This window comes from Pinus tabuliformis, chromosome 3_1 (assembly GCF_031772625.1).
Source record: "Pinus tabuliformis cultivar Carrire ecotype Pingquan chromosome 3_1, CPIR1, whole genome shotgun sequence".
Classification (NCBI taxonomy): domain Eukaryota; kingdom Viridiplantae; phylum Streptophyta; class Pinopsida; order Pinales; family Pinaceae; genus Pinus; species Pinus tabuliformis.
In genome coordinates this window covers 438,644,501-438,658,747 of record NC_142301.1, presented here as the reverse complement: position 1 = coordinate 438,658,747, position 14,247 = coordinate 438,644,501, and the positions used below count along the sequence as shown (strand labels likewise).

Here is a 14,247-nt window from a genome sequence, read left to right as displayed (position 1 = left end):
TTCACTTAGAAGTTTATAAATTTATACTTAAAGAGAGATTTAAAAAAAGTTTGTAAGTTTATACTTAAAGAGAGATTTAATCCTCTAAAACTTGGTAGATCCCAAAATAAAATATATTTAAATTACTTTAACTATTTACTTTTAAATAAACCACTTACCATAAAAGACCATGAATTAAAATTCTAAAATATTATTATTATTTTTTTATTATATTTTGTTTTGATTCAAAACATTAAATATTACCACATCTCTAATCTTATTCACACAATAACGGTCAATACTTTAGTTAAAAAATAATTACAATATATTAACTTCGACTGTATAATCATTTCACTTAATCGATATTCCAAAAAAAATAAAAAATAAAAACATAAAAATAAAAAATAAAAATCTGAATAGGAAAAAGTGTTAGAATTCTCGGACTGGCACGTAGGTGCTCTCTTCTTCTTTTCTTTCTGTAGAGCATTGATGTTGTATTTATCCATTTTCATTTTCGTTTTCTTCAAGCTATTTCGACGCTTCAAGCTATTTCGACGTATTTGACAATAACACGGCAGCAACAATGCCCTCATATGGGCCTATCTAGGAGACCATGAAATCATGCCAATCATTATTATGTCATTGATAATCATTCCCTGCATATGGCGATGTTACTGCTGGAAAAGAGCGTGAAAATTCCCAATTATGGTCTGGCACAACCCCACTGAGTGTTTGCTCAGAGAAGTTTTTAGCATAACATTACAGGTAACGCCGGAGAATTTAACAATTTTTCAAATTTAACCTTAGAAGGATATATCAACTACTCTTTTAGGTGACAAATACATCGTTGCTTGGTAGTACAGTTAGATCATTTTAGCCGCTGCTATAAATTATTCTAGCTTTTCAGTCTTTATTAACAAAAACATTTTCGTTACTGTTTTTAAATTAATAGATTTTCTTCAAATGAAATCGATTTGCTCTCATTCTTTGCTGTTCAGTATTGTCTGGGTAAATTATTTCTAAAATCAGAGTTTTCCATTAAGTGAACTTAAATTATGTAGAATGGATTTTCTATCAGTGGCTGGGAAGCTGAGGTTTCGCATTTCTAATCTTGAATTTCAATTTATGAAAATATGGCCGTCTTTCACTTTTTTCCCAGCTGTGATTGGGAAAGAATGTGCCCTTAATCGTCTGTCGGGCTGTACTTTTGCAGTAACTTGGAGTGGTTGTTGTGACAATAATCTATGTTCAAATCCTGCCGGGCATGCCCAGCCAGGGGTTTGCTGGATGTGGCTATTGATATTGATATAGCCTTCAGGCAACTATTGAAATTACAAAATGTTTCATTCTTTGTCTTAGTGAGGAGGGTGGGACGGCTTAATTCTATGTTTAGCATCTGTAATAAATAAGGTTCCCATCTAAAAGAAGAATGTGTGTCCTCATATCTTACATGAAGCAATTGCCTTGCATTTTGTGTTTTTTGTCAAGAAAAATGTCAGGGCCCACCTTTCCCATAATAGCTCCATGGAGAGTGGTTCAATTGCCAACCACAATAGCATAATCCACAGGGATTTATTTGGCCTCAAACCTTAGCGAGAATAGAACCATAGACTTCATGGTGAACTCTGCCTTGAAACAGTTGGCTCTAACCAATTGAGCTAACCCACTAGGGTACCATGCATATTGTGTCACAGATGAGGGGGTACCATGCATATTGTGTCGCAGATGAGGAGAACATGGTAACACATTCCAACTAAAATAAAAAAAGGTTAGAAATTAGGAAGAAGTTTGGTCTAACGATGGAGTAGATCAAAGCAGCCCCACAAATGAACGAATCTATAGAGGAATCATTGTTCAATCAGAAGCCACAAATTTGGTTTTAAGCATTCCTATCACAATTACTATGTCTGGCTTCAAAGGAAGGTTTCTTGTTTGTGTTTTCAGGGTAATATTAAATTACTTCATTGGGCATTATTCTTGTCACACTTGAGTGATGATATGCTTATGGGGACTACCCTGCCGCCTACACCTACCTACAAGTCAGTGAGAAAAAGCCTTCAATCCCACAAGGTGTGGTTGGTGGCAGGGAACTAAGAGAAGGGGCTATCACACTAATCCCGACTCTCTCTATTTGAGCTATCTCCTAGGTTAGCTAAGGGGGGTGGTCCCTAATGAAAAGCTAATTTAAAAAGGATGTGAGTTTCTAGGAAAATTGTTAGAGTTAAATAGATTATCTTTTTAAGATTTATAAGCAAAAAAAATGAGATGAGCAATAACCATCATAAGATAAGCATGAAATAGATAAACAACCAGTGCCTTCCAAGTATTTGCTCTTTAAGAAATGAAATTGTATTTTACTTAAAATGAAGTGAAATGCTTTCAAATGGAAAGCCAAAATAACCCTGAAAAGTGAAACACTAAATTGTTAACACAAGATATTATAAATGCTTTCGAGATGAATAAGTCTACAAATCAAAGCATGGAAACTATCTTGGTCAAAAGGATTAAAAAATAACTCAAATGTTAGACCAAGATGACAACAAAATATGTTACAAAAATAATCTACAAGAGGCTAGGCCAAAGAGTATGAACAAACTCTCCTCTTTGACTAGCCATGACTTAGCTCTTTGAAATAGCTAGATATTGATAAATGAAGTACAATACGTAAAAAATAAATTTTTCCAAGTTTGATATTTTGATGCAAGAAATAAAAGCTTTAAGAAACTTGAAAGAATCCCTGCAAGACACAAATAAGATATAGATGAGACTTTGGAATTCAAAACATGCGGGTTCTCCTTGAATATTTTTCAAGAATGGGTTGATTCCTCCGAGAATTTCCCCTCACGCTTGAAAAGCTTGACCAAATAATGATTCATCTACAAAACTTTACCTGAAATCATTAAATTGACATGAAATTAAATACGTGCAGTGGAAAGAATTCCTAGAGATACATCTATTATCCACTAGAAGATTTCTTTTCCTAAAGCAAATAATTAATTCTTATGCTAATATGAGATAACTGCATACTAACATAACTTGAAACAAGCATGAAAGAAATAATGACATGAGGAAATAAATAGAAGCATAACAACAAGTCAAAAATTTACCACACATGCAAGGAGAAGAACACCATCACGCTTTACCCCAAAAACTGTTGTATTATATTGCAAGTAGTGAATACAATCCCGCAGAGTCTCCTCAAGCACAATAGCTCGTATTACATGATACAATGTGAGAGCCCATGGCTCTATTATATAGAAAGTTGAGAGCAAATCCCAATGAAGAATGACAATGGCAAATGGCATTGGAGCCAATCCCAATGTAGAAGTGATTAAACAAGTGGCATGAGGTGACAATCCCAAAGTGAAATTCGAATTTGTTGAATGGAGCTCCAATGCCAAGTGTAAAAATTGAATTCTGGCAAGTGGACATCATTTTCTTTTTCCCTTATGTGCCAAATTCGAATTTTATGATAGAATGACAAGTGTATATGGGTGGTAACCCATGTGGGGACAATTTCCCACAAAAATCTCCACCAAATATTGTCTCAAATCCTCCCAAATGTGCATTAACTTTACAAATTCGAATTTCCAAGCAAGTAGTTTTCTCCTTTAATACCAGAAATTTGATTTTCTTTGAGCACGTCTTTTCCTTGATTTTAGGAGTCCACATCACCTTGGGACTTCACTTTAAATCCTCCATAATTTTTCACCTCATTTCCACAACATTTAGCATGCGTGGATATTTATTTTTCTCTATTTATTTAATTTCTGACTTAATTAATTGCCAAATTTCCCACTAAACTTAGGAAAAGTGGGTTTTGAGGGTTCAAAACACATTTTTAACCCATCAAAGTGTGTCATAGTAGAATTTTGAGGGTGAGAGGTGTAAATTTCATTACTCATACCCCATACAACTTCTCTAGACTACACTTATTACAATTTAAATACAACTTTATTTGCAATTTTTGACCTGTGGAAAATCTAAAAAATTAAAAAATGACTACCTAGACCTAACCAAATTCCACGAATTTTTTTGTGTGATCTAGTATGGTAATATATATTGGTTCTAGACACCAAGATGTGTTAGGGGTTCAACCTTCAAACCGTCACCCCGACTTTGGGGTAAAAAGTGAGTGAAAAAACCCATAAAATTATCCGCCTTTGAAAAAGAAGGGATAATTAACTGGATAAAAAAAAGCACTCCAAAGTGTACTCATTTGTTGATCGAGTCCCAACAGCTTGTTACAGACTCAAAAACTCATCATTACTAGTATCACTTATTACAATTCCCCACAAAGTGTGGAATCTGGGTACAAGAAAGATGATGAGAAGATAGAAGTAGAGTTAAAAAACTCTATTAACTGATGATATCTGATGGTACAAGTGTCCTCTAGATCATCCTTGGGCATGGAGTCTTCATATAATCATTAGGTGTCACTCCAGTGGTCAACAGGGACGACAGGGAATTATATACGTCTAAGGAAGGTACAAATGTTTCTTTGCTAAATTTTGTTAGTAGGTGTTGAAGGTTGGGTGGGAAGGCTTTGTGGCTGGTTAGCTCCAGCAGGAGTTTGTGCAGCCAATGGCCATATGTTCCCTCAAACGAAGGTTGCTAGAAAGGTCAAAGATTGTCATCGACATGGAAATAATGCATTCCAATTTACTAGGCTTTTAGATTGATTTCGACCCCTGAAGGAGTCTATTACAATTATTGAAGCTAGATAAGTGATTGGATGTCTTTATTAAGACTAGATGACTTTGTTTTGTCAAGGGATTGTTTGGTAAACTTATCCTTTTGCGTAGGTTGAGAAGTTGCCATAGTACACTGGGGTTTTCAAGATTTGCAAAAAGACCCATATGGAGGCCGAACTAGTAGTACTGTATTTTTTTTTTGATATAACAGGTCTTGGAGCACAACTTGCCAGAAACTCCCACTATTTTTCAAATGTTTGGCATACAAACCATCATGTACATTAAGCTTTTGACTACAATGTAATACATGACCTTTTTCAAATAACCTTTGTGAAAATTCGGAGGCCTGAATCCTATTGCAACAACTGGAAATAATTCTCCTAATTGTTAAATTATTTTTTAACAATTTATTTATTGCTACAAAAAACACTGAATCAATCACATTGCAACCTACACAAATAAAACTGTGGAAGAAATAAACACTGGAAGAAATACTAGCACATACCAATGTTTTAAAACTCCGACTCCGACTCCGACTCGGCCGACGGTCGACTCCGACTCTGACTCGGTATCGACTCGGCCGACTCGATTTCAATGACTCGATCATTGTAAAAAATACATTAAATATTTATTTTTTATAAAAACACATAATTTTAAAGATTTTCATACATGTTTCCAAACACACAGCATTAGAATATAGATAGAAAACAACATATGATCAAAGTAGGCTCATGAATATATCCATTATATCAAAATGGCACCCAATGCATTGTCCAATACATACACGATGATGATATAGAGATCAAAACAAAAACACATAACCAAGGAGGCTATAAATGGCCTCTACAACAAAAGTCTGTGACCAGTACTACTGGCTACTGCTAGAGTTGCCAACATCATTTGGCTCAATGTTACTTGGAAGTTGGGAGCAGGAGCGAAAGTGGGGAGCGAGAGCGAAAACGGGAGTGGGAGCGACATTTTCAGAAGCTCCTGGTTTGGGAGCGAATGCCAGAGGAGTTCGACAACCAATGTCACTAACATCAAGGTACATAGAGGGATTGGTGCTCTTGATTAAATACGAGTTCCATACCCTAATACATGACAAAATACAATGGAAACATTGCAATCCTCCAATCCTGAAATCCTGAAAAACTCATAAGTTTGCTGGATTTTGAATGAAATCTAAAATTCTACTTTCTCCATATGAAATCCAATGAGGCCGAAACCACTCTCAAACATCTTGAGTCATTTCATGGTAATGTTAAAAATTTAAGTAAAAGGATGAAAATGAAGATTAAGGAGAATGTCACTTTTACTTTAAGAATTTAACATTACCATGAAATTTGAATAACATATCAATAGTAGAGAGCATTTGAGTGTGTTAAATAGGGTTTGGGAGGGGGAAATGGACCGCAAATAACATTTAACTAATTCATAAAACACATTGGAGTTCAAACCAATCAGCAAACACTTCAAAATTTCATTAAAAAAATGTCAAATCGCTATTTTGATGGGGTTACAGGCCACTGGTTATGACTCGGCCAAGTCAATACAGAAACGACCGAGTTGGCCGAGTCAGCCATGACTGGGCCGAGTCATTCAATGACTTGGCCAAGTCATGGCTGACTCGGCCTACTGAACCGTTTCCTCCACCGAGTCACATTTTTGGGCAATGAAACGGATCAACTCGGCCGTTTCCGTTTCGAATCGACCGAATTTTAAAACTATGGCACATACATAAAGTGACACAGTTATTTTTGGACCAATGTCCCTGGAAAAACCCAACTTGGGAAAACCGGTGCAACAACTGAGGGTTTTATTATTATGCAGCAGTGAAATAATCTGAGTACAACTGGATGCCGAAATTGGCAATCCTACATAGAAATACTAGCAAGAAAATTTAGTGAGGAGAAATTCCTCACTCCGCAGGCAAATCTTAACACTGACCTCAGCTCAAATTGAGCTGTCCAAACTGCCTTTGCGCAGTCATTGCGTCACCCTAGCGCAGTTACTGCTGCTCTCAGCTTGGAACAACTTCTCCTCAAGCCGTCTGTCCAGCCATTGTCTAGGAAAACGTTTCTCCTGGCCTCTGGAACCTTTGCTCAACTTCTAGCACTGAAATTCTGCTTCTCCCCAACAATTCGACTTTGCCTCTAGAGGCTACTGCGCTGCTCTGCGTTAGCCTCACTGTGGCTTCTCTACCTCTTTGCAAATGCACTCATTGGATCAGGAAATATTACTTCGGTTTCACTGTCCCTTCCCCTCTCTCACTGCTTCGATTTCTCTGGCTCTCTCTCTGGCAACTGAATGCTGCTACTCAGGAAATCGATCTGCTCATGAGATCGAACTGCACAAGAAATTTCTCCAAGCCCCATCGAATTTTTTCTTATAATCCTTTGTTGAGACTCCAACGACCAAAATTAGATCTTGTTAATTTTAGATAACAATGGTATGTTCTATGCTTTAGCACAATTTACTTCAATGTTCTTTATCAGCCCAATGACAATTTCCAGTTATATTTAATAGCAATCACATTAACTTAAACACATTGAGTAAATGCAGATAAAACATAAAAACATGTGCAGAAGACAAGCCAAGACAAGAGGACACAAGATGTGGTGGATGCCAAGGAAAAACCCCAATGTGGGGAAACCCTTTGATCAAATATTCTTATTATTATTCAATAGTTCAACAGAGAGAGAGAGTACAAATATCAAATTAACTTGCCCAAAACAATCCTGTCAAAATCAGCAGTCAACAACAGTCAACTGTAGCCCTAACCAGAAAGTCAACACTGGTCAAAGCAACCCCAAAATGTCCTCCAAGCAGCTCGATCAATAGTAGATCAATTCAGCCTTCCAAGAGAGTCAAAGTCAACCCAAAATAGTTTGGTCAAACTAGTCAAAGGAGAGAGAAAACACAACTATAAATTTTGCAGTCAAATTTGAAGTCAACGCTGAAGTCAACCTTGGTCAAACTGTCCCAAACTCCTCGAAATTTGTGCCAATAAATGTGGCCTTCAAAAATCGGATTTTTGCCCTAAAAAATGAAGTCAACGCTGGTCAAAGGAGCCCTGGTCAACGCTGGTATGTTTTCTTGAAATTCGACTAGCAAACAAACCCAGAAATTTGTCCTCCTTTCACATGTGCGAAGTAGAGAAGGCTGCCTCCAAGCTGTACGAACCAATCAAGAGAGGAGAGAGAGAGATATGTGATGAGATGAGTGATGTCCAAATGAGGAGAGAGGTCACTCCTATTTATACACTTCGTTGAGGGTGAGGAGACACATCTATTGGGCTTTTGAGCCTACATTTGACTGAGGCCGACCTTGACAATTTGTGCATGAGAGAGAATAAATTCAAAATTCCATTTCTGCTTGTCAGAATGAGATGATCTTTATATCAAAATTGGATCTCTTGAAAAGAGGAATCCAATGCAATAATCATCTCCATCATATGAGTTGTCCTAAGGTGGAATTTGGCCCTAGTTGCCAATTTTAACACTCCCTCTTAACTAGGGAGAATTCCACTTGCCAATCCATCTGTCATCATGCCATCCTGTCATCTTGTACCATCCCTGTTATCACTGCCTTGCTCTGCTCTGCTTTGCTGAACCATGAAGTAATAATGAAGAAGTGATCGAGAGTGAGTCATAAGATCGTACCACTCTTCACTGACAAAAGTCATTCCTTGATCCCAGATCAAGTTGTTGAACACCATGCATCCTAGTCATATGGAGTACGGCAGTACACGATGCGTTCATCAGTAGTGCTATGGTTCCTAACCATCTTTTCCCAACTCATTGGCCAAATGAGAGGTACTTCCCATGAGTCCCGGACTCTATGGGTAGGATGTGTGATGGGGCATCGACAGGAGAAGGTGAACCACTCATCCTGCCGATATGCCATAGGAGAAGGTGAACCACTCATCCAATGAATATGCTAATCATAGGGGAAGGTGAACCACTCACCTTACATACATGTGTCCGGGTAGGGGAAGGTGAACCACTCACCCTACACACATGTCAACCATAATGGGGTATCACAAGGGAAGGTGAACCACTCACCCTGTATCTAGCACACCACTAGGGGAAGGTGAACCACTCACCCTATGGTCGTTCATAGTGTTACGAACATAAAATTGTATAAAATAAAGTAAGCATAAATAAATATAAATAATGAATAATCAAAATAATGGTTATTAATAGTCATTAGTTAATTGAAAAGGCATGTCTAAAAGACATGCCCAATCATGAAAGGACACCTGCCTAAGTGTATATAAGCAGGGCCTCATTGTAACGTTCGATCATCTCTTGTACATTTATATATATTAATAAAATATTACTTACAAATATATTTGTGTATTTTTACATTTAAAGTCAACAAGCTATAAGTTTTGTTGCTTCAGTGGTATCAAAGCCATGTTTGTCTTTGAAAGTTATCTGCCGCACAATATAACCATGCAAGTATTTGAATGTTGTTCGCCACACAATATAACCATGCAAGTCTTTGAATGTTGTTCGCCGCACAATATGCCATTATGTTTACATCCTGAATTCATTGAGTAGTTTAGTAAAATTCAAGAAAAGCTTCAGCAATGGGAAATATTATATGCAAAAGTTACAACACGTCTAAAGGAAATCAATAATAAGGAAGATGATAGCGATGGTGAAAATTATCAAGATGATGATTCCAATGAAGCTGATATAGATGAAGATGAGGATCCAGATGAAGCTGGTCTTGATGTGGATGAGGACTATCTTGAGAAATAAGAAGATGAACAATATCATAACAATGAGGAAGATGCTGAAGAAGACATTGATGATGATGAAGAGGAAAATGTGGAAGAAGAAAAAGAAGAAGATATTTGTGAAGATAATTATGAAGATGACATGTTTGAAAAAGAAAAAGTGGATTATGGGAAAGAGGAGGAAGAAAACCATGATCAAAATGATGAGAATAATGCACAAAACATTACATTTAATAATGGAGAAGATAAACTTGATCATAATGAAGAAGATCCACATGAAGATGAAGATGATCTCAACAACGATTGTGATGAGGAGGAAGATAGAGGAAACCATAATGATAATGAAGACACCGTGCAGTGTAGTGTTGAAAACCAGGGAAACATATTCCAGGGCGTTTGTTTTTTCCTAGCTGGATTCGATCCTTCTGCAGAAATCCAGTATGCTATTGGGATTCAAAATAATGGTGGATTCAATGTGGGTCGATATGATGCAAGTTGCACTCATATCATTGTACATGGGCTTACATATGATGACCCAATTTGTGTTGCTGCCAAAAAGGACATTGTTGGTTTGGAAAATGTCAAGAGGGCTCTTCAAAAGACTATTCAATATCTAGTGGAGCACCCAGAGAAAATAAGTTTGGCATGTCTCCTTTGAAGGGAGTAATCTTTTATAGCCCACCAGGTTGTGGTAAGACGCTGCTTGCAAAAACTATTGCGAATGAGTGCAAAGCCCATAATTAATAACTATGTGGTTTGGAGAAAGTGAGGCTAATGTTCAAGAGATTTTCAACAAAGCCCGACAGTCAACGCCTTGTGTCTTGTTTTTTGATGAGCTTGATTCTATTTGTTATGTAGTATTCTTCTCGAAGGTGTACAAAAAGAAATCACTTTAGGCTGTGGATGACAAACAACCCTAACAATAAAAATGGCAGTTAAACAGTATGGATCTGCAACAATGATAGAAACAAAACCTGCCAAAGCCATGATCTATGCAACAGATCTAGTTAAACAACAAAATGAAATAAGCACAAGTAACTCCAACAATCCAATGGAAACCAGATATATAAAGAAAGTATTTTATTAAACAACACTGTGAAGGGAACAAATAATGTTACCAGTCCCCCTCTATGGGATGGGTTGTTGGCTATCCTCAATGTATTTAGCTTTTGTAGAGTCTCTCTCCTCTATAATGTGTAAAACCTAGCAAATGAAATGTTTGAGCTCAATGAGAACTCAAATGGAAAAGAAAAATTGTGTGCGACAATGATAATAATCAGAGTTGCAACAATGAGTGCAACAATGAAAATAATCGAAAGTGAAGAATGAATGTAAAACCATTCTATTTATAACAAAATATTAGGTTATCCTCGAATAATGAGCAATAATAAAATATTATTAACCCCATTTTATAATTAACCATTTGGAATATTTTATTATATTTGGTTAGAGGGAAAAAGTATTTAAACTTTTATTTAGAAATAATAAATAAATAAATGATTTATTTATCATCTCAAAAAATATGTTTAAGGAATAACAAACAAATAATGATTTATTTAAATATTCCTAGGGGATTTAGTCAAACTTGACAAGGAATAATAACTAATTAGTGATTAATTAATTATTCCTAGAGAAAAATAAGATAATTAATGATTTATCTATTTATTTCTCATAACTGGGTCAAATGTGACAAGGAATATTAATTAAACAATGGTTTAATTAGTTATTCCTAGAAGATAATTAAATAAATAGTGATTTATTTAATTATTCTTCATGGGTTTAATGATAAATGACTTAACAAATGTGGTTTATCAAGTAATTTCTCACAATGAAAGCAATTTTACTATGGTAAAGTTGGCCCTACATGGTGTACTTCGATCCATCTAGTAAATTATGGTTAGATGATGAATTTTTTGTGACAACAGATTACCCCCCAACGTACGAGTGTTAGGAGCAAAACGTATGATAGAAGTACGTTGTAAGGACACAATCACTAGACAACGAAGAGAGACAGAGAAAGACCAATGGAGTTGAAGCAGAAGAGGATAGTAACAGAGGGGGTGAGACCAATGCAAGTCTCCTTTTATGTTGTGGTACCAGATCTCAGTGAGGCGGGGGAGGCATACCTATACCCGCCGAGATAACTTAGTACAAAAATAATGATGCGCCCAGAAACATGAAACTGAGCAATAAAATACATGCTGAATGGTACATGACATGCTGGCATAAATGAGCCAAAAAATAATACAATGTGTCCCATATAAATAATGTGCTTGGAAAAAACATGAGCTAGGACTGAATACAATAACATCTGAGTACATGAGATATAATGGCCCTTCCCTCAAAAAATGGGTGGGTGGGTGGGAGGGAGGGTAGAACAACCAAAGAAGCCCTGCTGAACAAGAAAGGGCTCTGCAAACTGAATGGATCATCTGAAGGAGACATGCATGTCATGAGCGCTGCAAGTGGCAGGAACCGAACCCATCAAATTTGCGGAACTGCATCTGAGGTTGTAGCATAATGGGAAGCCATTTGGGCATGTGGGGGGCTACCTGAAGGGCCACCCCCTCATGAGGTTTGAAACATCTCACACACACCCGGAAATCACTGGTACAATTTGCTACATCACTGGACCATTAAGTGTATGAATCACAAACATGAAACAATCAAGTCAAAGGGCAATGATGATTCCCTTTGCTTGATTCGAGGCACCGAACAAGAGTGGAAGCTAGAACCAAGATACACCACCCTCTAGGCCGTTCTTCTGGAATAGATGTGCTGATGTTGACAGAATAGGGCCTGCCATAGGTGAGGCAATGAGGATCCTCAACTAAGGCACGAGGGAAAATAGTAATGTGACTGATGGACTGACACCAGGGAAAATGGGGAAGATGGGACTGAGGGACAAACAGACGACTTCCCTTGTTAGAGCATAAAGTGCATGGTTGACCTGGCAGCGACTGACTCGACTCCGGAGGGGATGGGGGACAGTATGACTAAAGGCCAAATTGGGCAACATGGGATGAATGGTATGCAAAGATGGATGGAATACTGTGACATGATATAATGGGATGCGAAACAGACTCCATGGATGCAAAGGTGACTCATCGCGGATGCTCTGAACAAGGGTGACTCGATGACATTGCCACACAGAATAGGCCCGGTGGGGACCATGAAACATGAGCAAATGATGGTTGCTCATGACGAAAATCAACACGTGAGACGACAAGTGCCAAGGGAAGATGGTCCTCAAAGTACAAGTGTCGCTTATGAAGACATTTGATTTTGGGAGGCGACGAAGTGGCCCTTCTTAGAAAAATGGTTTTCTGGTGAAGTGTCAAATCATCAAATGAAATGATGCAACCTACCTAAATGCATGACATAAATAAATACGCGCAAATCAATGGGATATGCTATGGGTAAAATTTCTTAAGGTAGAGTGCATTACGAGGATTAGGAAGGAGTTGGCCTTCAAAATCCTCCAGGAGATATGCCCCCTTGCCTAAGTCCTTACGAATGATGTAAGGTCCTAGCCATAATGATTCGAACTTCCCATGTCCCAGGGTATCATGGGCCTGGTCATACACTAGAACAAGATCACCTTCGTGGAAGGCACGAGGGTTGACTTTTCAGTCATACTGGGCTTTGGTGCGCTTTTTGGCCGCTTCAATGGTTTGCAAAGCAACACAACGGTCTTCAGAGGCGCGTTCAAGCATGATAAGTCTTTGTTCTAATGGTTGGGTGTCAGGGAGAAGTTCAATAGCTAGGTGAAGGGAAGGGATCTCGCACTTGATTGGTAAGACTGCCTCCTTGCCAAAAACAAGGTGGAAAGGAGTGAACCCGGTGGCGGTTTTGACAGAAGTTCTATAGGCCCACAAAGTTGGGAAGAGCATAAGGTGCCAGTTGGTCTTGTGCTTATTCACTGTTTGCTGAAGCATTGTTTTGAGAATCTTGTTGACTGCTTCAACCTGTCCATTACCTTGGGGGTAATAAGACGATGAATACTAGTGTTGGAAGCCCAACAGTGAGGATAACTCACGCCATACCTCATCTTCAAAATGTCGGCCATGGTTAGAGACCAATTGTTTCGGAACCCCGAATCAAGCGATAACATGGTTAAAAAAGAAAAGGGCCGCGGTAGCCGCCATGTTGTTGAACATTGGCATGACCTCAGCCCATTTGGTAAAATAGTCAACCGTATCGATAATATACTTATGGTTATTAACAGATGGTGGTCGACACTCCATAAAATCAATGGCCCATTTACAGAAAGGACCAACTGCGATGACAGGATGGAGGGGAGCCGGTGGGGCTCTTGCCTTTGGGGCAAAATGTTGGCAGTTGGGGCAGTGTTTGACTGCCTCAATGCAATCGCTGAAGAGAGAAGGCCAAAAGTAACCAACGTGCATGAATTTTTGGGCAGTGGCCATACCGGAGAGGTGACCACCACAAGCGCCACTGTGATAGGCGTTTAGCACTTGCTCTGCTTCAAGATGGGTGAGACAACGACAAAGGATAGAATCCACACCGCGACGATAAAGATCATCACTGATGAGAAGGTAGCGAGGGGCCTGGTATCGAATTCGTCGTCGATCATCACGAGTAAGATGGGGGGCGAACTTCTGGGTTCGCAAATATGTGAGAATATCTTCGTACCAAGGATCATCCAAAGTGATGATGAACAAGTGTTCATCGGGGAGCTTGTCATTAATCGACAGATCACGTGCACTAGTGGTAATTCAGAAATGAGTTCGGCGAGGGCCAAACCTTTCTTACTCTTAGGTGTAACAAAATCAAGATCGAACTCCTGGAGGATGACGATCCAAC

The 14,247-nt window shown here is 38.2% G+C and overlaps 1 protein-coding gene across 1 annotated transcript in view; it reads left to right on the top strand.

Annotated features, from left to right (window-relative positions):
• Positions 1–523: 523 nt before the first annotated feature.
• The window catches only part of LOC149187642 (uncharacterized), a 293,919-nt gene continuing 280,195 nt past the window's right edge, over positions 524–14,247 (top strand). Inside the window, exon 1 of the mRNA XM_089411417.1 lies at positions 524–744. The gene's annotated coding sequence lies outside the window, so the exon portion shown is untranslated. The remainder of the gene's footprint in view (positions 745–14,247) is intronic.